This window comes from Felis catus, chromosome D3 (genome assembly GCF_018350175.1).
Source record: "Felis catus isolate Fca126 chromosome D3, F.catus_Fca126_mat1.0, whole genome shotgun sequence".
NCBI lineage: Eukaryota > Metazoa > Chordata > Mammalia > Carnivora > Felidae > Felis > Felis catus.
In genome coordinates, this window is record NC_058379.1 from 73,002,069 (window position 1) to 73,023,923 (window position 21,855).

The 21,855-nt window shown below is 39.8% G+C and overlaps 2 long non-coding RNA genes across 10 annotated transcripts in view; one reads left to right on the forward strand and one right to left on the reverse strand.

The window, feature by feature from the left end:
• Positions 1-21,855, reverse strand: part of LOC123381441 — a 308,159-nt gene that overhangs the window by 149,698 nt on the left and 136,606 nt on the right. For 2 of the 7 annotated variants that reach the window (XR_006588413.1, XR_006588410.1), the window contains 2 exons: positions 20,144-20,309; positions 18,145-18,655 (listed from right to left, as the gene is read on the reverse strand). This is a non-coding gene — a long non-coding RNA (uncharacterized LOC123381441). Of the gene's footprint in view, positions 1-10,761; positions 12,491-16,501; positions 18,656-20,143; positions 20,310-21,855 lie in introns of those variants that run through there. The other 5 variants (XR_006588414.1, XR_006588416.1, XR_006588415.1 and 2 more) reach the window with 4 other exon arrangements.
• Positions 1-21,855, forward strand: part of LOC123381442 — a 51,683-nt gene that overhangs the window by 9,923 nt on the left and 19,905 nt on the right. Inside the window, exons 2-5 of one of the 3 annotated variants that reach the window (XR_006588417.1) lie at positions 629-748; positions 10,458-10,673; positions 12,037-12,188; positions 13,999-14,125. This is a non-coding gene — a long non-coding RNA (uncharacterized LOC123381442). Of the gene's footprint in view, positions 1-628; positions 749-10,457; positions 10,674-12,036; positions 12,189-13,998; positions 14,126-21,855 lie in introns of those variants that run through there. The other 2 variants (XR_006588418.1, XR_006588419.1) reach the window with 2 other exon arrangements.

Here is a 21,855-nt window from a genome sequence, read left to right on the forward strand (position 1 = left end):
GGATCCAGACTGCTTGAGTTCAAATCCCTGCTCTACCACTTACCAGCAATTTGGGCAAGTTTTTCAGTCTATATCTCAACTACTTGTAAATGATAATAATATTACATATGCCATAGGTTTTGTTGAAATTAAATGAGTTAAGAAATAGGAAGCTCCTAGAACAGCGCCCGGCACATAGTAAGTATTACATAGTGTTAACTCCAATGAGACGCTTCCAATAAACCATGCCAGAGCCATGAAACTCTGGTGGATTGGGAAGGAGTTGCAGTAATGCCTGAGGTGTTGATCCCTCAGCCCTTAGGGTGCCCAGCAGGGACTCAAGCCAATCATCTCTGGCCAAAAGCAACCAGATATGCCATTAAAATAAATTTAAATTTCTCTGTGTGTCAAGATGTAAAAGCAGGTTGGCAAGCACTACATTTTTCTGTTTCCCATAAGGGTATTGTACATTATTATAGACCCATAATATCATCTCTATTCTATTTCATTTTCCTGTAAAGAAAATATCCTGGGAAATAGCCTCTGACTTTTTCATTCTAACATACTATTACCAGAGAGTCTGTGCTGATTACCCAACCATAGCTTTAAAAAGCTGAATAATTTTACACTGAACTTGTTGCTTCCTTAGGGTTTGGATTTTTGTGGGAATGGCATTGAAGTTAATCATGGGTCATTGTGGCCAAACTCTGAAGAATTTATATTTATTCCACAAGATTCTTCTGTCTCCTGCTAACATAGCATGCATCTGGTAAGCATTACTGTGAGTCGGTTGTGAAGTATGTGCACTGACCCCTTCAAGAACCAGGTGATACATACTTGGGATGTCTTGTGTTGAAATTGGCTTCCTAGGCTCTAGGTGAAGTTCAAGAGCTCTGGTTAAGTGTTCCTATCCATTTGGGAGTTGCCCATACTCTCCCCTCAGAATAACTGTGGCACCATATTACATGACAGCATAAATGCACCATACTGCTTTCATGTTGCTTTGCAATCTCCCTTAATATTACAGATTTATAAATATATAGGGGAGCTTTATCAGTTTGAAGTTATTTGCATAATTTATCCCTCATGTTTCTTCAAAGGACACAAATTTTAAGCTTTTCTTAACTTAGGGGTGTTTTAGTTATACATAACACCACACATGTGCGTGTTCATGTCAGTATCATTGGGACTTTGCAGTTCTATAAGTTGTTTTTATTCGGATAGTTTTCTAGCTTATGAACAATTACACCAGACAATAATGGAATCTTTTCTACTTGTAAACAGTTTGAGAATGTGATCGATACCGTCATGTTGTTTAATTATTGTCATTTTGAAAAAGAGAAGGAAAGAAGACCTCCATTAAAGGAAATAAACCAGTGGAATAAGTGCTTTCTAAACTTTGTTATTGATGTTTTTACTTACTCATAGGAAGAATACACTGAAAAATTCCAGAGTTACTTGGTAAACACAAAATAAATTCCAGCAGATTTTTTTAAGTGTTATGTAAGGTAAATAATTCAAGGCAAATTCAACCTGACTCCAATGTAATCCTTTTAGACCTGCTTTGGTTCCCACTTTGTGGCCTCTTTCAGCATCTCAATGTGATATAAGGGTGTGAATTAAATGGAATTTGGGCCACATCTAGAATAGAAAAGAATAAGGTCTTCCTGATTTTAAGATTTTGTATCTTTTTTTTTTTTAATTTTTATTTCTGAGACAGAGAGAGACACAGCATGAGTGGGGGAAGGGCAGAGAGAAAGGGAGACACAGAATCAGAAGCAGGCTCCAGGCTCTGAGCTGTCAGCACAGATCCTGACACGGGGCTCGAACTCACAAACCGTGAGATCATGACCTGAGCCAAAGTTGGTCCCTCAATCAACTGAGCCACCCAGGCGCCCCTAAGATTTTGTATCTTAACACATTAGGAGGTTGGCTAACACATTCATCAGGAAGGGAAACCATCAAGGAAACATTTTTGGTCTCTTTTTAAGACTTTGTCTACATAATGACACAGAAAATACATCAAAACTTTTTACAGGATAGTCTTTATTTTAGAGCTTGTATTGGAAGTGGAAATATTTTATCTTAGGCTTAGCCTGCTCTACAAACTTCAATATTTTTTAATGTTAGCAGAATCAAAATGCTTTGGTTGTAGATTATGTCCCCTCTGGCTCACAGCCTGCTCAGTGTTTGGTCAGTGTCTAAGGCCAACAAACAGAGCCAGCAAATGAAAACTATAAGCCATCTTCACAACACCATTTTTTAATAAAGAGTATTGGTAACTACATAAAACCAAAACTCCTTTATAGTGTTTGTTTTCTCATCTTCTCCTTCATGAAGCTTGCTTTCTTGTCTTTAAAATGGAGAGGTTAAATTAGATAAGAGTTGGAACTTTCAGCCCTACCCTTTCTCCACCTCCAGGGAGGAGAAAGGGGCTAGAGATTGAGTTCAATCACCAATGGCCAATGATTTAATCATTCATGCCTACATAAACAGCTTAGACAAAGAGCTTCCGGGAGTTTCCAAACACACTGAGATACTAGGAGGGTGGTGTGACCAGAGACAGCACAGAAGCTGTGCACCACTCCCTCTCATACCTTGCCCTATGCTCCTCAGTCATTTGGCTGCTCCTGAGTTATATCCTTTGTAATATACCAGCAAATGTAAATAAAGTGTTTTTTGAGTTCTGTGAGTCATTCTAGCAAAGTATCAAATCTGAGGAGGGGGTTTTAGAAACCCCTGAGCTCACCTTGGGACAGGCAAAATGTAGGTAGCCTGGGTACCCTACCTGTGGCTGGTATCTGAAGTGGGAACATTATTGTGGGACTGAGCCACTTAATTCTGGGCATCTACACTACCAGTGGGGAGCTAGTGTCAGAATTGAGCTAAATTGTTGGACACCCAGTTGTTGTCAGGGAATCAGAGAGTTGGAGAATGGTGTTGGAAAAGACACCATGTACTTGGTATCAGAGACAAAAACCTAACATCTATGTTCATAGCACGCATGTTCACAGCAGCAATATTAACAATAACCAAAAGGTGGAGGCAACCCAAATGGGCATCAGTAGATGAATGGATGGCAAAATGCAGTATATACATACAATGGAATATTATTCATTCATAAAAAGGAAGGAAATTCTGACTCATGCCACAACATAGATGAACCTTGAGGATATTTCTAAGTGAGAGAACTCAGCCACAAAAAGACAAATACTGCCTGGTTCCACTTCTATGAGATACCTTGTGTAGTCAGACTCATAGAGACAGGAAGTAGAATGGTGGTTACCAGGGGAGGTGGAAATGGGGAGTTGTAGTTCAACTGCTATAGAGTTTCAGTTTTGCAAGGTGAAAATCGGGAAATTGGTTGTACAATGACACAAATTACTTACACTACTGAAATCTGCCCTCGAAAGTGATTGAGATGATAAATTCAAGCAGGTTGGCTGACCCTGGGATGAAAGTCAGAATTCAACTCCTGCCAACATAGAAATACTAACACAGAATCCCTTACATAGGATTGGGATCCTCAAAGACTCCACTCTGAAATGGAGTTATGGATTTAGAAGACCCAGGGGATCATCTAAGTGACCCACAGAAATCCAAACCTTGTTCATAGATTGTTAGAACCCTCAGATCTCTGGAAGAAGTGATAAAAAGTCATCTCTGGAGAAAGTCAATATCACTCTAGGTATCAAATTACCTACATTTGTGACTTAACTATATGGAAACAAAGAATTGATCCCCTTTGAACAAAACATGAGTCACAATCAACAGAAAGAAGAGATAAAAGAAATTATCCACTGGAATCCAGACATTAGAATCATCAGATTCAAACTATAAAAATTACTATGCTCATTATGCTCATAAATATAAAGGCAAAACAGTAAAATGTCACCAAGGAATTGGAAGCTATACAAGTAACATCACTGAGCTACAAAATAATCAGTTTGATTTTACAAAATGCAAAGAAATAGCCAAAATTAACAATTCATTGAATGGGCTGACCATCAGATTAGACACAAGAAATGAGAAAACTAGTGAACTTTAAGACAGACAAAAGGAGACTGTAAAGAAAACCAGAAAAACAACAACAAAAGAGTAAAGTCATAATAGAAGATAGAGATACAGTTGATGTAAGTAAATGATATAGCAGTTTAATTGGAGTCCTAGAAAAAGAGTCAAGAAGGGGTAATATTTGAAGAAATAATGACTGAAAAATTCCCAAACTGATAAAATACATAAATCCAGTGATTCAAGAAGCCCCAAAACCCTTTTTCCCTACAGGAAACAAAAAAAATCAAGGACAAAAATAAAATATTAGGGCAGTCAGAGAATAAAATATAGATTACCTTCATTGGAGCAAGAACTTGTGAACTACTTGAATTCTTTTTTTTTAAGTTTATTTATTTATTCTGAGAGAGACAGAGACAGTCCAAGTGAGGGAAAGGCAGAGACAAGGAGAGAGAGAGGGACAGAGAGAGAGGGACAGAGAGAGAGGGAGAGAGAGAGAATCCAAAGCAGGCTACACACTGCCAGCTCAGAGCTCAATGCAGGGCTCGAACCCATGAACCCGTGAGATCATGACCTGAGCTGAAACCAAGAGTCGGACACTTAACTGACTGAGCCACACAGGTGCCCCAAGAATTAGTTGAATTCTTAACAGCAACAATGGAAGCTATAAAACAATGATAAATATCTCTGAAAGAAAATTAATTGTAAGTCTAGAGTTTGTTATGGAGAGAAAATTTCAATCCAGAATGAAGACAAAATAAAGACATTTTCAGACAAATAAAATCTGAGAAAATTTGTCACTTGCAGACTCTTAAAATCAACTCTTAATGGCAGTTCTTAATGGTTTAATTTCTTTAGACTAAAATAAACAAATAAAAAAGCAGATGGAGCCTCTGTGATTCAGCAAGATTAGAAAGCAATGAACAATGTAAATATATGGGTAAATAAATCAATTTTGGATTTCAAAAGAATAACAATAGAAAATAAAATTATTTTAAAAATTCTTCTAGCCTCACAACTATGGTCGTATTCCTAGTAAGTAAAGGATTTCTAACTTGTGATCAGCTAGTAAATGTCTCTTCCAAACTCTTAGCACATGCTCAGTTGAGAATGGAATGGATGAAAGAGTTAACATTATGAAAAGCTCCATCGACTCATTTTCAGGACATAAGTGATTGAGCTCTGGAATAATCCATGAGATCTGTTTCCTAGGAAACGCATTTCACCCAGAGTTCAAGTGGAGATTCCTTTGGAAAAAAAGGGTTGCTTGTTCTCATTACTTTTCTAAGGAGGATAAAACACATTAACTGCAGACATCAACTCCATGCGGCAACCTTAGTTACAGTCACCTGTTGGGTAAATAAACTAACCTTTTCAGCAATTTAAAATGTTTCAAACTATATCCAACCGTATGGGAACAGAAGACAGCCATCTAGGACTGCACCTCACTCCCCTCAATTTTTCCCAAATGTTTCTGTTTCTTCCCATCGTGATGAATCATCAAAGTTTTAACATTTAATGCTTCATTCCACTGGCTTTAGTTAAACATGGATCTTTTCCTTGCAGTCTAGATGTAAATAACTCTAAATATTAGGTCTGGTCTTATTCTCGATTTCTCCATAAGTTTTCCCACACAAAACTGGGTCAATTCGTCTCTACCTTGCTCCCTTTCCATTCCCAATACCAGCAGTGACCTCCATGAGGCAGGTTCTGTTTGTTTATTTACCTTGGTCACTTTACCTTGAAATTCAGCAAGTGACCTGTGCTGCTAGTCCCAATGTGACCTTCTGACCAGTACTTACAGCTGGGTATCTGCCCCGAGGTTCCTTTTCAATAGTCTGTCAAATACTCCAGATTCTTCTCTAAAATTATGGCTACAATGATGACATCGTACGAAGGACCACTGTGAGGCCAGGTTTCAGTAGGACTTCTGTGCAGTGTAGTCCTTAGACCTAGGCATCCAGGGCTCCTGCCCATGGCTTTCCCCTTCACTCTGCAGGTGTGGTCCACCTGCAGCATCAGCATCACCAGGATGCACAGTGAATTGGAAGGTCTACATCTATGGCTAAGCCCAGGAATCCTGTTTTAATAAGCTCCAGGTGACGTGTATGCACATTTATGTTTGGAAAGCACTGCTTTTGGGGGTAACTGCTCTGGCCCCATTGTGATCATGCCTCTCGCAACGAAATGTCAAGTCCATGGAGTAGAGGGAAGCACCCAGTTAAAGGTGGTGTCAAGCTCCCAGTACTCACTCCCACTGCCGGGACAGAATATCCATGCCCAAAAGGGTCTGCTTCCAGGGCCTGTACCTCCTCCCCAGCCATTCTTCTGGTTGACAAGGTCACTAGAAGGATGACCAAGGGACAGTTCTTTCAGAAGGTAAGAGTGGAGCAAAAACTTGGTAGAAGCACTGTCCACATGCACAGGCAGGAATCCTCTACAGTGCAGGATGGGGCTGAAGGTGGTGCAAGAAGTGAAGAGGCTTCCACTGGTACTCTTTCCCCAGGGCTATAAAGGATGTCCCACTTTGCTTCTCTGGTTTGCCCACCAGGAGAGGGGTGTTTCTTTCCTCACACGATTTATCCAATTCCTCAAGAAGTGCCAAGTTTGAAGACCTTTTTACTGGATGATTGAAGCTTTCACTATACATTGAAAGGTTAGGATCCTAAGGTTTTGCTCTTTTGCTTCTCTCCTTCTTCCCTAAGGGTAAGTGTTTAAAAGGCAGACAGCTGCTTCTTGGGTCATAGGAAGCTCTCTCTCCAAACCATTATTGCATAGACAGCTCTCTCTCCTTATCGTTGCCCCCCTTGTTTGCAATCTCTTACTGCTGTTCCACACCACACACACACACACACACATGCACAGGCACACACACACGCACACGCCAGGCTAGATGTGAACTGCACCTTGGCCTCTACTCCAGTACTGTGCTTCTGCTTTCCAGAACCAGTGATCAAATGCTAAAAGCAGGACAACCCTCACACAATCCTGGGGTGTGCCATTCCTCACCCCCTCATTTGCTTTCCATCTTCCACACGGTCAAGTCAAATATGCCAGGAGGCATGTGCAAGCTCAGCTCTACCTACCTGAGCTCAGTGGCCAGCAGACTCTCTCCTATTTTATTACAAAGTAGTAAAGAACATGAAATCTGGGGCCTGACTGCCTGGATTCATATCACCTCCATGATTAACAAGCTGTGTAAGTATGAATGACCCTCCTAAACTTCTGGTACCTAAAGTTTCCTCATCTGTGGAATGGGAGTAATGTAGTACTTAAATCAAATGGTTGTTGTGAATTAAAACATGAATGTATAACATATGAGTTACTAAAGGTAAATCACTTAAAACAGCATCAAATGCTATTTAAGTGTTAGCTATCAATATATTACTATGAGATGTGAAATCCAGGCTTGGTGTTTGGGATGAAAACAGAGCAGACCTTCTGCCTGAATTGGACTCAAAGTTGCCACAGGCTTTCCTAGCATTGGAATAAAGAAGGGATCATCCTGCTCATCCAGATTAACTCACTGGATATGAGGGCTTGAAAAAGCACCATTCATTTATTCATTAGTACACTCAATATATGTTGTGCACGTATTATGTTCCGGGCCCCATTGTTGGTTCTTTGGGTATGGTAGTGAACAACGCAGATGTCCTGCCCTCATGGAGCTTACATTCTTGCTAGTAACCGTGCATGTCTGCTTGCTTTGCCTTGGTTCACTCCTGGGAAGAGAGGCAAAAAGCAGGATTCAGTTTGCCCAGGGCTTCTGAGAAAATGACACCTTTAATATCATCTTCTAATAACACCCCAATCATACCATGATTTTCATCCTCCACCTCTTGAGACCCCTTCCATCTTGTTCTTGGCCTCTTATATGACTTCTTAACTAAACAGGAGCCTCTTTTGCCTATGTCTTTTGATTTTTGCCTTTGAACTACACTGAAAGAATTTGGGATTTGGACTTTGAATCCTGCTTTAACATTTAATTCTTGTGTACTAATTGGTTTCCTGCTGCTGCTATAACAAATCACCACACGTTTTATGTCTTAAAACAATAAAAATTTACTAACTTGCAGTCCTGGAGGTCAGAAGTCCAGAATGGGTCTCAGTCGGCTAAAATCAAGGTGTCGACAGGACCAATTTCTTCTGGATACTCTAGGGCAAAATCCATTTCTGTGCCTTTTCCAGCTTTTGGAAGCCACGAGCATTCTTTGATCTGTGGTTCCTCCTCCTCTTCAAAGCCAGTAGCGTAACGTATCCCAATCTCTGTTATTCTGTGGTCCTTCTCTTCTGCTTCCCTTTTCCATTTTAAAGTCCCCTTGAGACTATATGTGCCCACCTAAGATAGTCTACTTACTTTAAGGTCAGTTGATCAGCAACCTTAATTCCATATACAATCTTAACTCTACTTTGCCACATAATATAACATATTCATAGATTGTAGGGATTAGCACAGAGACATCTTTAAGAGACTTTCTAACACAGTTGTCTAGAATGAGTTTTCTAATCTCACTGAGACTTGGTATCTTCATGTATAAAATGAGGATTATAATACATTACTGTAAAGATACTAGACATATTATAAGCATTTTTAAAAACATAGATATTTAATTATCTGTCTGACACACTGGGCTCACTTCCTGCAGCACCAACAGATCACATCACCTCTCCTCCTCAACTCCACACAATTTATTTTCCACAGCCATGCTGGCAAGATCTGATAGTGGGTCCTCACAATGAGTTCTCTTTTAAGGACAGAATCAGAGATAAAAGACCAAGAATTACCCAATAGACATTAAAAGTCATTTATATAAATGACTGCATAGTATAAATTACATTTTATGAAATCATTTCCTGAGAATAATTATCATCGAGGTGAAGGAAATGGAAAATGAGGGCCCTAAAACCTTCCCTATTCCACAATTGCCAAAGGATGGTCTTGGTGATAATACTTTTTCAGGGGGACCAGATCCCATAAGCACAAAAATGATATTCCTTGTCAGGTTTTAAGTTATTTAACTGTATAATCATTCACAATGAATACAGTCCCCTTAATGAATATAATTTTTGAGGTCATAAGTGCAGGGAGTGTATCTTATTTCATATCAGATGCCAGTTTTATAAGAAAATGTTGGTGCTTATTTTGATGGACCCAATGTTTTACAAACTAAAAAAGAGACATCATGAAATAGACAAAAATGGAAATGTTTTTCTTCTCAAAACTAATGTTTATGACATTCTGATGGTTGCATGCAAAGAGAATAAAATTTGGTAGCAGAATTTAGAGAATAAAATTTGGTAGTCTGTTGCTTCATTGCAAAAGGCTTCTGTTGTGATATGGAATAGGAGGCACTCGCCAAATGGATTGAGGTGGACACTGTCATTTTTTCCTGAACATTTTCCCAAAGATTCTATTGTTTTCACGGCATCTGAACCCCTTCCTATGTCTGGAAAATTTTCCACCTACTGAGTCTCGGTGGAAGGCAAAGACTTCTTTCCCCTTCAGAAGCTGAAGTAGCAAAATAATGCTGCAACAAGATATCACCTTCCCAGGCTCCTTTGCAGCTAGGGCATGACCATATGACCTAAGCTCCACCAATCAGAGCACTTGCTCCCAACTGTTAATTAGGAATAAATGACCATGCAGAACCTTTCCTGACAATAGGTAGAGGCAATGTTGGCACCCACATCCAGTGTCCAAGAGCATGCCACCAGTAGGGTAAGCTGTGGGAACCAGTGCTCAACAGTAACAGCAGAATATCACTGGACCGGTGATTTGAGGTCTTGTCTCTGCCATGTGGCCCCAAGTCTTGTTCTTTAACTATGCCAGCAGTATTACCAGCTCTCTAAGCTTCTTTTAATAATTCCTTTTCTGCTTAAATCACCCTTAATGGATTTTTGTAACTTGTGACCAGAACCCTGAAAAAGTGTTCTTGGCAGATCTATGCTTTGGGCCCCCGAAAATGTATTAATTTCTCTGAGGAAATTGGCCTGGTAACAGTCCCACTTAGTACCTAAATAATTATGAGGTCTGCTTCACCTTACTCCAAGTTCCATACACTTAAAACATCAGAAAAAGACATTAAAGATTATCTAATGAGAGATTGTCTAATTTCCTTAATTTACACCTGGGAAATCCAGGCCTAGAGAGGCAAGCTAAAAGTAAGTTCATGCAAGTTTCAGAAGCACAGTAAGCATCTATGAGATGCTCCTGGGGCAGAAGTAACCTGGACTTAATTTAGTCCTAAATTCTTTCGATGGGCTAATTTCTTAATTAAATATTTGTTTGTTTGTTTGTTTGGTATACCATGCATGAAATTTATCACCAACCACTACTTTGGGTTCCCTGGCAGACAAGCCCTATCTGGTGATCACATTGAATAACTATAGGACTGCACATTTTCTAACATAAGAAATCCATAGTGAGAAGCAAACTCCATTAATTTGTCTGTTTGTTTTATTCATAGCAACCTTTGGATGGAGATTATAGTTAAACAGGAAAAAAATATAGCCTAGTATAGTCCTGCCTTGCAACTATATTAAGCCATAACTGGAGGAATGAATCCAATCAGGCCGCGTTAGACTACACATTTCAGGAAAAATGTGGTGGAGATGGTTCTGGATGACTCACTCTTAATTTCTTCTGGCTCAGAAAAACTGGTATTGAGATTTTGTTTCAAATGGTAAGAGTCTTTTCTATTTCTGGTATGATTATCTATCAAGATAGATATGAAGACACAGAACACATATTTTGACAAAAAAAAAAGTCACTCTTAGTTATTACTTTTATTGTTGTTATTAGCGCACCAGTTAAGTAAATGTTAGCATGTCCACACTAGAGATAAGAATCTGAGGTGCAGAGAGTTAACTAGTCCAGGACTGGATAGTGAATAAGGAAGAGAGTAAGAAGTTAAACCCACTCAAACCACTAAGTCCGGGCTCCCTCCACTACACTTTGCTACCTGCTTGCTCCTGACTACGGTATATTAGACAGCAACCTCTGAAAGTGACATGTCAGTAAGATAATTCCAGGTGGAATTCAGTGTACTCAAGATGCCTCTCTCCCTCTCTCTTACTGTCTCATTCTTTCTTTCTCCTAGGAAAGAGGGACAAGCCAAAACATCTGAAGTATTTCTCATCAGAGATAGGCAGTATTACTGGTTTAAACACATTTGGTTGGACTGGACTACTAGAAAAACCAGTAAGGCAGAACAAGGCTGAGCTAGGAAGTCACAGTGGGAGGATTGTGATCTCCCAAGATGGGGATCCCCTTTGAGCAGTCATTTGCAAAATAACTTGAAACAAAGGAGAGTGTTGGTGATCCTGGGCTAAAGCGTAATGAGCTTGCTGAGGAGCAGACCACAGCTGTAGAATTTTCCAGTTCCTTGGCACTGCTCACAACTTGTGCATTAAATTCTTCATTACAATTAGCCAGTCAGATGCTGGTACTGTTGTCATGATTCTATCTCAAACCTCACATAAACTTCTCTCCCCATCAGGGTTTACCATGCTATAGTCATGTCCCTGGTTCAAGGACATCTAAACAAGTATATGAATTTTAAGATTTCTAAATCCTTCAGATTCATTTACTGAGGCTCCTTGGCCAGATTATCTTCAGACATCAGTGTGGTTTGATTTCTGTGCAGATGAGATAGTTTACTAAGCAAGAAGTCTAACGTCATTCATACCAGAAGATTTTTCAGCCTTGTCCTGATGCTTTGCTGTCACAGATGTTGTTGATACCCATGCACATGCCATCTGTACTCACCATGCTGTATACAGTCGTCCCCCCCTGCTTGTCTGGGAGGGGATACATTCCAAGAACCCCAGTGGATGCCTGAAGCTGCAGATAGCACCGAACCCTGTATACACTATGTTTTTCCTATACATATACAGTTATGATAAAGTTTAAATCATAAATTCGGCACATAAGAGATTAACAACATTAACTAATAATAAAAATAGGACAATTATAACAATATACTGTAATGAAAGTTATGTGAATGTGCTCACTCTCTCTTCTTCTTCTTTTGATGATAATAAAAGTCCTACATGATGAGATGAAGTAAAGTGAACAACATGGGCATTGTGATGTTGTGTTAAGCTACTGCTGACCTTCCGACAATGTGTCTGCTTCCAGACATCTGCTTCCAGACTGCAAATGATAGCAGGTCACTGGATTCAAAGAACAAGAAATGGTGAGTGATGGGGGACTACTGCGTACCTAATGCAGGCTTCCAAGAACAAATGCCAGCAACTGAAATCTTTCTTGAATGAAGCAAGGCAGACTAGAAGCTCTAGGGAGTAACATCCCTGGGAGTAGCCTCTCATCCATTATTGACAGGCATTAGTACGGTGTTGAAGGGAATGCCTCTTATGTACACAGGATTATTAATAGTGCCTCCTTTCATTTCCAGCAGCTTATTGGCAATAAGATACGTGGTCCTCTTGATCACTGGTCTTGATCACCTTGCAAAGAACGGTTTCAGTAGAAGCTAGACTGGAGTATGAATAGGTGAGAAAATGGAGTCAGCTTATGGAGACAAGTGTTTTAAGAAGTTTGATTACGAAAGCAATAGAAAGGTGAGGGAGCTAGACAGAGGATGTTGTGGTGACAAGGAAGGGCTTTTTCAGTGTGTTTTGAGTAAATGATGATGGGCATAATCATCTAGTGAGAACAAGACTGAAGATGAAGGAAAGAAAGAAGAAAACTAAAGAACCAAAGTTCTTGGGGGCGGAATTAAATCTAGAGAAGGAACTGCCATTAGCTAGAGCTCCTTTGCCTGATATAGTAGGTGCCAAAGAACTGTGCTTTGTTTTAAATATCCTTTTTGAGCGGTGCCTGGGTGGCTCAGTCAGTTAAGTATCCTACTTCTGCTCAGGTCATGATCGCACAGTTTGGGAGTTCAAGCCCTGCATTGGGCTCTGTGCTGACAGCTCAGAGCCTGGAGCCTGCTTCAGAGTCTGTGTCTCCCTCTCTCTGTCTCTGCCCCTACCATACTTGTGCTCTCTCTCTCACTCACTCTCACCTTCTCTCACTCTAAAAAATAAACATTAAAAAAATTGTTTAAGAGGTGCCTGGGTGGCTCAGTCGGTTGAGCGTGGCTACTTTGGCTCAGGTCATGATCTCATGGTTTGTGGGTTCGAGACCTGCATGGGGCTCTATGCTAACAGCTCGGAGCCTGGAGCCTCCTTCAGATTCTGTGTCTCCCTCTCTCTCTGCACCTCCCTTGCTCATGCTCTGTCTCTCTGTCTCTCAAAAATAAATAAACTTTAAAAACTTGTTTAAAAACACAATATCCTTTTTGACTTTTCTCAACACTAGAATCATTTAATGCTCAGGATGATTATTTAACATATTATAATGGCTCCTAAGTTGTATGTTCACCCAATAACAGGTACTTAGATCTGCATTTCCAGAACTGTGACCTATAGCTTACCATCATCTCATGAATTGTTAAAAGTACTCAGAGCCAAAAGAGTTCCATGATCAAGTAAATTTGAGAAACACTGAATACTCTATCTGCACTCAGATATTGACAAGACTCTACATTATAAACCTCAGTTTAATTTTATTTAACCAAAAATTTCCTCAGAATGAGATGTGAGAATTTATCCTAAAACATTCCAAGTATCCGCACATACTCTTCTGGCAATGAAGAGTACTCATGTAGCCTCAAAATATGCAAACTAATTTGGAAAAGCAAGATATTATCTTCAAAGCTTACCCACTTGCTTTAGAGATCATTACCCCTAATTTATTATAGAATTGATGACTATGAATCCATTTTTCCACTGAGAGAGGAAAAATTATTATTTTCCCTTATTGCTCTACTTTCTTCCTATACTTTAAACTGGTTGCCACCATTGACAAAATAATATAGGCAATGCTAGTGACTCAACTTTTAATAAGTTCTTTATGCAAATATTGTCAAAGGTCTCAGAAAGTCTAAATATATTTTATTCACATGTTCCCTTTTATCTATATGCATATTTATTCCGTTGTAGAACTCTAGAAGATCAAAAGGCAGTACCAATTTGAGAAGGAAAAAAAATTGCAGAGCTAAAGAAAAAGCCAGAGGCTGTTCTTCCAGAGAGATGGAAATAAGAGGAATAAAATTAAAGAGAAAGTTTCTTCCCATGGCATGTTCCCAACAATTTTGGACACTTTTGCAACTTGAACATGGGTTTGAACATGTTAAACATGAAAAAAAATATTGATGGGAGGAAAAAAGAGTAAGAGGAGAATAGTACTTACTCTGGCATAAGAGTAGAATGACTTTACTGTGTAAATATGTAAAGTTTTCTTCCTCATCTTCAAAAGTGTTTCAAAGCAACGTAAAACAATTTGTAGACTGTGAAATTCATATTATTTACAACTTCTACCCACAGGACAAATAAGAGTTGATTTTTCACTATTGAAGTGAAATTAGCCCCAAATTTTATATTGTATGAGAAAATTAGTTGTATAATACTTTGCAAAACTGAAGTCAAACCTTCAATGTTACCAGAACAATCATCGTTTCTAGGTAGCTGCTACTGTTATGGAACATTAAATGACTTTCAACTCATGAGTCCTTGTGGAGCTAAAATATCCCATGGCAAACATACTGAACATTAAAATAAAACAGGATCAATACTCTTGAGTAAAATTCACCTTTGGCCAATAAGCATCAGGGCCAAATTAAAATCTCAAAGCCACTTTATCTAGTTATTTAAACATATTCTGGAAGGTTTGCAACTTAACTTCCATTAATATCTGTGTAAAGTCAAATGTCTTTCAATTAAGGACCAAGTCTAATTATCTATGTTTTTGCAACACTTTTGACTAATGATGTCCAAGGACATGAAATTGAATAATTCACATGCCATGTTTATTGTATTGCTTCAGAATGATGTTCACATAATAGAGTAAGATTGTCTATTCCCATAAGACAATCCCAGAGGTCAAAAGGTGGCATCACACGTTTTCATAAGCAGTGCCAAATACCATGTTTGCACCGTCTATTTTCAATCTGATAATCGTTCATTGTTTTAAGTAAAGATTAGACAGCAGAAGTCTACTGTATTGGTTCACACCAATTAATAAATATCAACCTAATATCTACTAAAATGATACAGAATTCAAAAAATAAATTAAAATGATATCCTTGAAGTACAACTAATGACCACCACCAGGTGGCATAAGGCCTTGCACACAGTAGGCACTCGTATTGATTTGAATGTTAACAAAATAGCAAATAATTCGAGATTACACAAAATTTCACCCTAAAATATTTGGTATACACCACTAAATCTCAAAACCCAGTCCCCAGACCAGCAACATCAGTATCACTTGGGAATTTTTCAAAAAATGCAAACTCTCAGGCCACACCCTCAGACCAAAATGAATCTGAAACTCTAGAGTAGGGCCAAGAAATTTCTGTGTTAATAAGCTGTTTAGGTGATTCTGATGCACATAAAATTTGGGAACCACCAGTATGGACTACAGATGCTGCTTGTTCTGGAGAATCAAAAAGGATACAGAGGATGGAGAGACCAGGAAACACTTCACCAGGAGGCAGCAGAGTGAGACTTCCAGTTCTCACAGTACAATGAAGATGATCAGAGAACCTGAACCACTGACTGCTATCATCGTTATGATTCAGCATATAAACACACGTTCTGTGTTTATTCTGCCATCATTCAAATAAGAAAAATGAGGGTTCATTTAGTTGATCTAGATAAAGAAAATAATATGAATGACAGAACCCTTGGGGGAGCAAAAAAATGTTAAAGTATGGTCAGATTGGTGAGGTGAGAGCAACATGGAACATTGAAAGGATGATTCTCTGGTAGAATCTGGCCACAGATAGCTAGAAGCTTATTAATAACATTGGGAAACCATACTGCCAGGCCTCCCTGTAGTTACACTGGGACCTTATAATTGGGATCTAGCCAACATAATATAATTTGCAGTAATATCTGCCACATCTAGGCCTCTGTGTGATGTTGGCCCTCTCTTGCCCTTCTGTGGGGGCAGTGAAGTTTTGAGAGAGGCACCACTGAAAGAATCTAGATCCCCACATCACTGCTTGAAGAAATACTGCCTACCTAGGAGAGCTACCTAAGCAACAGTAGACCAGCAGTAGCAGGGGTGAAAATAAACCCTGTATTGAGTTAAACTCCTGAAATTTTGGAGTTATTTATAACCACAACATAGCCTAACTTACTCTGATTGAAACACTCTAGAAATAACCAAGAGATGGCAATAGCATGTTCATGACATTCAAAAGCAAGATTCAGGAGAGCCAAAGAGGAGCCAGAAGATTCTACTATTCTAAGTGGTTGGACCTATCAAATTCCCAAAGCCAGAGAACTTTCTTTTTAATTTGCAGTTTTGGCTGATGGCCCTCTTTCCCCTCATTTACAACTATAACTTAGTAGCCATGCACAATGAGTTCTTCACATCCAGACAAGTAACCCTCAGAAGACTACCCCCTTCTAAAGAGACTTAGCCTTTCTGAGTGTATAATGAAACATTTTATTTCCTCTCAAGGCCTTTCCAAGTGGATTGTATTTGATAAATACTTTTCAATCCAGCAGTAAGAGACAGTAGTGGCTTCACAATTTTTAGAGTTGAAGGATGATAATTTTGACCATCACTGTATGATCTTTCTTGGTCTTTCTGTAAGTAACTGACTCTTTATAACATGATACAAGATAATAAAGTGACTCAATCAGGGTTTGGTCAGAAATTTAGAAGTCACTCTAGGGATCTCAATTAAGAAGACATTAAATACAGGAAACTGGAGGCTTCCATAAACATTGGCAAAGTTGTGAGGACAACGGTCAGGAGGGCTGCTGGAAATCAGGAAATCAGAAAAGTCAGAATCAGAGGGTAGCTCCTGCCAATGATTTCAGCTATCTGTAGCTCTACTAGCTAGTCCTTGGGCAAAGGCCCAGAATCAGCAGAAAGCTGCCACCAATGAAGCCAGTTGCCTGCCCTACAGAAGTGACTTTCAGGAGGACTCCAAAAACCACTCACAAAAACCCACATCTGCCATCTGCTGACACCCACACACATTTCCATAGTTGATGCTAGAGAGAAATGACTTGAACCTCCCAGATGCCTTCTAGACCTCACCAAAGTGACTGATTTGCAGAATCTAACTGGAATCTTGCTGATTAGGAGTTTGAGAAATGTAATTTCCAGGCTTTTAGCCCCAGGATGCAAAGAAAGGGAAAGAAAGAAAAGCAGGGATAGTTATTAACAGACAATATCTAACACAAAAATGAGTTATGTAAATGAAGAAGACCAGAATGGACATAAAGCCAGCTAAACACCTGTAAACAACCTGTGGGATTGTATTTGAGACTTGGACAATGCCAAAGTAGATCAAAGGCGGTGGTCATTTAGGCAGTCATCTCCAAATACATGGTTTTCCCAGAACATTGGTTGCAATACGATTGGTAGGAACTAACAACAACCAATTCTAGTTAACCAGTGGAAACTTCTAAAAATTCTACCACTTGGTCATTTGATCTTTGTTATGCTAATCAGTTCATAATAGAAACCCAACTGAGGCTAGCTTAAACATAAAAGACATTTCTTGGATCCTATGTCTGGGAGTCCACAGGCTTTCGTCATGGCTAGAGATCCTGGAATTCATGAGGTGGTATCTAAGCTATTCCTCTTTTTCCATCTTATACCTCTTTTAATTCTTGGCTTTACATTCCAGAGCAACCCCCTATAACCCTTTATGTAGCAAGCAAAATGGCTCTGACAGGCTCTTAGCTGCCCCAGTTTGGCAACCTCAATGGAAAAAGAACTTCTTTCTCTACAGCCACTCCCAAGGAAGACTTTGATTGCTCTGCTTGGGTCAAATGGTCACACATCCATCCCTGTGCCAAACTCTTTGGCCAGATGGATGGGTTTCTCTGATTGACCATCATGAAAAAAGTGCATTCCAATGATTGATAGTGTCCCTAATACCACAAAGAGTGCAGAAGGTGTCCCTTCACCAAAGGAATAGACAAAGAAGACAAGAAACCATTCTGAGAGAACAGTCTACTTCAGGTGGGCTGGCTGGTGATAATGGTCAGAACTGACATATTGGAAAAGCCAAGAGAGGCCAGATTTATGAACATGATAAAAAGATGAGACGTTATCTAGAAGGGAAGAGGTGGGAAGGGAAAGGAGACCGCAAAAGAGGGGGCAGAGAATGAAGGGAAAGGAGGAAGAAAAAAAAAGAAAACGGAACAGAAACTCGGGTCTTTTTTCCTTTTCTTTTCTCTCTTTCCCCCTCTTCCTTTTCTCCTTTCCCCATCATTTATCTCCTCACTCAGCTTTCCCCTCTGGGACCTCTGTAGTGCAAATTCCAGGACCCTGCCAGGAACTGCAAAGATTACTTATTTGTTATCAATAATGCTCTCTTAGATTATGAACTTTAGTTCATAGAGAAAGATTCAAATTTCCTCAACATTGGTCATATCTCCAGCTCAGAACAATCAATCAGCCACATTCTGGTGAGCAAGGCAAGGACTGGCAGAGACCTACCCCATGTTTCAAGGGACACAATCCTGAGACTCGAATGCACCCTCGTAGACCGCAGCATAACCAGTCACATGGCCATGTCTATGTTGCCATTGTTCTCTGGAGCTTTCCATATCAGAGAATTGTGTACTAAGCATGGGAACAACAGTTGAAGAAAGTGAACTTAGGCCACTGTTATTGTTGCATTTCTCCTCTACCTACAAACATTTTGACTTTTTAAATTGTGGCTCAGATAAAAGTAGGAAGAAAACACGATAAACAGCAAACTCTGGATTGGTTGTTGACAAGAGAATGCTAAAAAAGTGCTACATAGAAGGTAGCACAGTATCCATATTTCTGCCTCAAGGGAAATTCATTTGCAACTCAGATATCAGTCTGACAATAGGAACAAGTTTTTAAAAACCACCTTCATGACCAAAGCACAGGAAATACTACACACAGGAGCAAAACACAAACACAGCAAACAACAGGCAAATGTGAGGATTGTACAAACAGAACAGGAAATCATTTGCAGGGAAGAAAGACAGGCAGGAGAATTCATTCTGGCACACTTTGTTCCCGGGCTTCCCACTAGTGGCGGTCCTCAAGGGGAAGAAGACCCGCCATGCTCACTCCTTCAACCTGCTTGCCGCAAGATTCCCAAATTTCAAAACAGAGCTCATCAGACTTGAATGCGTACATATTGGTCAATTTCACACTACTTTGTGAGCCAGTAGACAGAGGGTTTTATAGGAGCCAGGCCCCTGTCCCAAGGCAGAAAACTAATCAGAGTCCTGCTCCTCATTCCTATAAGGCACCGTGTCTCTGGGTCACATGCCTTCTGGTTCATCCCATATGTCTCTGCCACAGCACAACTGTCTTTGTTACCCCAGAATCAACTTGAGAACTAAATGGCTTTAAGACCCCTTTTCTTATTTTATATTAGTCTTTCCACATATGCAGCTTTCCTTATTCCTCTTCCCAATTTGCATCTCCCTTCCCCTCAGAGCTTACCTTTTTTCTATTCTGCTGTTAAAGCAGGGAACTTGGGAGTTAGAAAAGTTGAAGTTTGTTAAAGAATTTAATATGGAACGGCAGGAATAAATTCAATCAGAAAAGGATGGAGTGCACATCTCACTCTTTAGCCCAGATTCAGACAACACCAGGCACAAAAAGAGAAGGAGGTCTCAGAATTTACCAAAATCTCATTGTGTACTAGAGTTATTTACGCTTGTGTCTGATTCCTCCACTAGGCTACACATGGGAAACACAGCAGCTTTATCTTATCTGTCCTCATATCCCTAATAGTACGTAGCACAAAGCTTTGTTTCGATACACAAACACTTCACTGAATAGAATAGCAGGTGACATAAAGAAGCAAAATAGATTAGCTGAATAAATACACATTAATCTATTGTTTCGGGTGGAAAATTCCACTCCAAATGGCTGAGCAGCAACAGAGCAAAATGAAAACTGTACTACAGTTTATTCATTAAGATTCTCCAGAATTAAGTGAAACCACCTGGTTATGTGTCCCTCCCTCCCCAGCTTTCTGTTTTTACATCACATAGACCAGGTCTTTGGCTTAGCTGCCTTAGCTTCCCATCTGAAAATGAGACAACTCTTATTTTTACTGACCTCTTCACAGGTGTCGCGTGAGTCTTGATAATGGTCCATATGCACACGCTGCTCCATGTTCTTTCCCTGCTCACCTCAGTCCAAAGGGACTAAACTGCTCCCTGGAAACCCGTTCACATTCCTTCAGGTGACTTGAATACCAATGGCTATTCTGGAAAACTATTCCCTGAAAGAGTTAAAGTGCCTCCTTTTAAAAACAATCATAGAGGAGCAGATGGCACATTTGCTAACTGAGAAGATGTTGCTCTCACTCGGGTCTAAATTCCCTCCCTCCACCTGGCATCCCAGACAGCTGTGTCAGCCCATCTGCCCACCTTGAATTCATCAGGTGAATGCTCCATTTCCTTAATTGAGGTTAAGCTAACCCAAGTAATCAAAGACAGTTATGGAATGTTCCCTGTCAAAACCATGCCTCTGATTATATGATACCAACAACTAATAATGCACTCAGTCACACTTCAGTGCCTGAAAAGCTTAGCACAGTGAATGAAGAGATAGATGAAGATGACAGGCAGTCCACTTTTCAAGGACTCATGAGCGCACAGCCGATGCCATTCTTCGTCTTTAAGGTAAACTCCTTGGGAAAGCTTCCACTCACCCTCAAGAACTTGGATAGGTAACGTCCCTCAAGTCCTGCCTGGGAAGTCCCAAGCCACCCTCCCACCAGGCAAGCCTTGGGAGAGTCAATGACCTGCCTTGCTCAGTGGGAGGCCTCAGGGCCCCTGCTGCCATAGGAGGGCCTCTCTGGGTGACAGCGTCCCGACCCTGGCCATTAGCCCTATATTCATTAATTGAGTGTTCCCTTGTTCTGGGCACTGGGAATACAATGGAGATAAGATTGACAAAATCAAGAGTCTCATAGTGCCTACATTTTAGGGGAGAGACAGATAATTAATAGGTATAAACAAATGAATTTGACAATTCAATTAGTGGCAATAATTCTGAAGAAAACATTAATATGGTGCTGAGGATAGGAAAGGGGTGGGGGAGTAATGGAGAAAAGCAAGGTCCGCAGCTAAGTAACGGGCTCTATGGGAAAGAGTAGGACAATCCTATCCTGAGGGCTGTGGTTTCCTGAGCAAATGCCATTTTGGAATAAAACTTTGCTTCTTTGCTCACGAGACTCTCCCCTTAAAGTTGCTGAAACCATGATGGTTAGGCATACGTATGTAGCTGGCTAGTATAAGTAGTATTTTGTCCCAAATACCCATGGAATAATAATAAAAGTAGTATACAGATTAGTTCAAAATGAAAAAACAAATTATATAGCAACATTCACCCAACTGAAAAAGGAAAAGGAAGGAAGGAAAGAAGGAAGGAAGGAAGGAAGGAAGGAAGGAAGGAAAAGAAAGAAAGAAAGAAAGAAAGAAAGAAAGAAAGAAAGAAAGAAAGAAAGAAAGAAAGAAAGAAAGAGAAAGAAAGAAAGAAAGAAAGAAAGAAAGAAAGAAAGAAAGAAAGAAAGAAAGAAAGAAAGAAAGAAAGAAAGAAAGAAAAAATGAATAGAGACAAGTAAGTAGAGACAAAGATCTACTCTCAACAGAGACAAATTACTGAGTGTGTTAGCTAGGAAGCTGGCTAGGGCATTAATCTATAAGAGGAGGCTCACACCTCACTGTAACAGACTGCAAATGTGGTGCTATTTAACTCCAGATTCCAGATGTGACTTTATAGGCTAAAGGTAAATTGCACTCAAATACATGCTCACTCATGTT